Below are 3,796 nucleotides of genomic sequence, written 5' to 3' on the forward strand. Positions count from 1 at the left end.
AAATAAGTCATTGAAATCTATACAATACTGAATACCATATAACTTTGTTAATCTTTCAACGTCTTAATTAAATACCATTAAATTAAGTTATCTTCTCGAAAAAATTCTAATAGTTTTACTTGAATTCTATAAATCGTTTTAATCCGTAAAACTAAATTAACTTGTTGTTTTGTTAAATTAAAACAAAAATAACATAAGGGAGTAAGATATTTATGTTTTTACTTTTTACACTTGTAATAATAAAAGATGGATTATCTTATGTATGATAAAAATAGAAATCACATCCTAGTTCATAATTCATTTTTTACATTGAATAAATGTAAATTTTTGTTAAACATTCTTAAAACAAGATCTATTACTGAAAATCTGATTCATTGAAGTGGAATATTATTATACCTTAAACAGCAGTTTGTGTTTGAGTTCTGTGATTTGTGTGTTGTGCTGTGTCTATACTTAAAAACTTCTCTAGTCAGAAAAGTTACGTCATAAGAATCTAGTTTATGGTTTCAGTTTTCTCTCTCTAAAATTCTAGAAAGAGAGAGCAAGCGTGTGGGGATGATGAATGGTGGTTGAATGATTCATTTCTCGCCCTCTTTGTTTGACTTTCCATTCATTTCTGTTTCAATCACACTTTCTTCACCATTTCTATTCTGGCATCTGCGTGTGTGTGAGAGCTTCTTCTTTTTTTCTCTTTTCTCTTTTTCTTCTTCTTCTTCCATTCAATTGTAGTTAACCGTTCAAAATCTTTATCTCAGATTTCCATTTCTGGTATATGAATGAGCCTTCGCATCAAATTCTGTGCAGGCTTTTTCATTTTACCATTTTTCACTTTTCTTTTTGGTCTGAGTGGACTGGGTTTGTGGTAGTCCTTTTGTGGCTGTTTGTGGGGTGTTTTTGATTCCCCAAACAAATTATCTTTTTTCTTTTCTGCCTTCTGTGTGTTTGATTAATTACCTATTCAGATTTGCGTTTTTGTGTGACAATTATGGGTTGTGCTAATTCCAAGCAAAAGGGGTGTCAACATTGTCACTGCGATGGCCCTTACAATTCCTCTGTGCCTAGAAGCTTCTCAGTGCATGTACATCACCCTCCTCAAAGCAAAGGAGACAGTTACCATGTTGTGGCATTGACATCAACCACTCTAGGTTCTCTGGACCAGGAGCCTCACATCAACCCTGGCAATGGTTTAAGGTTTCCCAGTGGCAAGGTCATTGACAGTGACAGTTTCAGGCCACGGAATGAGGAGGAAGAGGAAGAGGAAGAGGAAGAGGAAGAGGAAAAGGGAAAGAGACAGAGAGAGGAAAAGACATGGTCTGAAATGATTGAGCAAATGTTGCCAAAAGCAATTATGAAGACTCCAATCTCAACACCGCCTTGTGAGCCAGAGACTATCAACACGTGGGAACTGATGGAAGGCCTTGAAGACACAAGCCCTTATAGATCACCGAAGCACCTCAAGAGTTTCTCTTTTGATGTTAATTTCAAAGGCCATGTTCATGATCCACCCAAGCCTTGTGGGTTCGTTAAGAATGGCAACGATTCAGCCAAATCAATATGCAATCAGAAGAGTGAAGAGGAGGAGGAGGAGGAGGGATCAAATGGTTGTTCAGTTCTCAAGGCTGCAGCTTCAGATTTTGATGATCCGCAAGTGGTTGTTGTTTCCTCATCAGATGAATCATTGCAAGGGAACATGGCCAGAAAGGGGTTTTCGTTTTCTACTGAGGAAGAGAAGAAGATCAGCAATGATGATGATGTTGTGGTGGATTTGAAGGCTACACGATTTAAGAAGGAGAAGGTGGTGTTGTATTTCACTAGCCTGCGTGGTGTGAGAAAGACTTATGAGGATTCCTGCCACGTGAGGCTAATTCTGAAGGGGTTAGGTGTGAGGGTGGATGAGAGAGATGTGTCGATGCATTCAGGGTTCAAGGAGGAGCTCAAAGAGCTATTGGGTCATGGATATGGCAAGGGAGGATTAGGATTGCCAAGGGTGTTTATTGGGAGGAACTACATTGGTGGAGCAGAAGACATTCAACAACTGCATGAGGATGGAAAACTTGAGAAATTGCTTGATTGTTGTGAGAAGATTAAAGACAATGTTGATGATGAGGGAGTATGTGAGGCCTGTGGGGATGTAAGGTTTGTGCCATGTGAAACTTGCTATGGAAGTTGTAAAATATACTATGAAGGTTATGATGAAGAAGAAGAAGAAGAAGATGATGATGGTGAGGTTGGTGAGTATGGATTTCATCGTTGCCCTGACTGCAATGAAAATGGACTGATCCGCTGCCCCATCTGCTGCTACTAGTTCCCACTTTCTGCATCAAATTCACAAGAGAAAAGAAAATCCAGATTGAGCCGAGTAGGATGAATGTGAGTGAGAATGATCATGATGACATTTAATTTAACACAGGTAATTGAACAAATTTTGAGTTGTGTATTGTGGTATTTTGTTTATACTTTTGTACAGTGAGGTTTTTTCGGTGTGGTTGATCATATTAGAGAAGAGGAAGGAGATACAAGAGTGAACAATAACGTGCTAATTATGCAGAACCAGTTCAATCTACTGCATACTGTATACTTTTCTTCATTTTCCATTTCAGAAAGCAAAAAAGGCCTGGTGTATACAATTTCCTTTCTTGCAAAAGAAATGCAGAGTTAATAAACACTTTTTTTATATTTCTTTTATTAATAAAACATTTTCCAAAACAGTATTACATGTTTATGTTAGATCGGGACGAAGATAACTCCTATTCAACTCTCCTGCTTGGAGGAAAGTATGCTTTTCTTTATATTCCTGAATCAGTTTGAAGGATGACATGCAAAATACACTTCGATATTCAAGTCAGAATTTTTTTTCTCTGTGATTATGAAAACGTAAATATTACATCAAAATTAAATCTCTGTTAAGTTTACTAGAATTTAATGAATTAATTTACCTTGATTATTAATATCAGTTTTAACCGATTATCAATAATCGTTACTATATATTGATTACATTTTAACTCTGTCGAATTGTTATGTCAAGTTGATGTTGTGACCGAACGGCTCATCATGCCTTAGCCGGCCGGTCTAACCTACAGTAACATTAGACAGTTTCTTAGGGTGACCTTTGTGGGTAAGTCAAATATGTTGTTTTTCTGGACTCAAGGAATCTGTGACTGCAGTAACCAAATACACGGTTTCTTCTGGAACCAACAGAACCGTTCAACCTCACATAAATAATTTTAAAGTTGAAAGAAAGTTTCTAAATGTAACAGCTTTAACTAGTTATTTGCTACCTATTTAAGGGTGTCGGTTTTTCTCTCTCTCTCTCATGGTTGTCCTCAACCATTTGCTTTAAATTATTGCCATTTATACCTTTTGTACTGAATTTCTTACAAGCAAGAAAAAGATACACTGTCAAAGGTGGATGCACATAAATATAGAAGGCAAGAAAACTCACCAATTTTGACTTTGGTATCATACCAACACATTGTAAATGGTTGCTACACTTTTTCTTTCCAGAATCATAATACAGATGGTGCCCCCACTTAATTTTTTATCGTAAAGAAATAAATTATTAACATATATAAGAATAAATGGTTAATCTTTATAAGAATTGCAGTTATATTACAGTTAGGATAAATTTATCTTAAATTACAAATTTAAGCACATCCATTAAATTGAATTTATTGAGCCTTAACGATGAGTGATTATGTGAAATAAAAATAAAGTATCAATTTATGAAATTAAAAGTTGGAAATCTAGTTGTGCCATTTAGAAAAGGATGAACCAGCATGGAACAACTAATGATACA

The 3,796-nt window shown here is 35.9% G+C and overlaps 1 pseudogene; it reads left to right on the top strand.

The window, feature by feature from the left end:
* Positions 1 to 473: 473 nt before the first annotated feature.
* On the top strand, positions 474 to 2,726 carry LOC124821585 (uncharacterized protein At3g28850 pseudogene; annotated as a pseudogene).
* Positions 2,727 to 3,796: the final 1,070 nt, after the last annotated feature.

The sequence above is a fragment of the Vigna umbellata genome, chromosome 4 (assembly GCF_029865625.1).
Source record: "Vigna umbellata cultivar VRB3 chromosome 4, Vumbellata_1.0, whole genome shotgun sequence".
NCBI classification, from domain to species: domain Eukaryota; kingdom Viridiplantae; phylum Streptophyta; class Magnoliopsida; order Fabales; family Fabaceae; genus Vigna; species Vigna umbellata.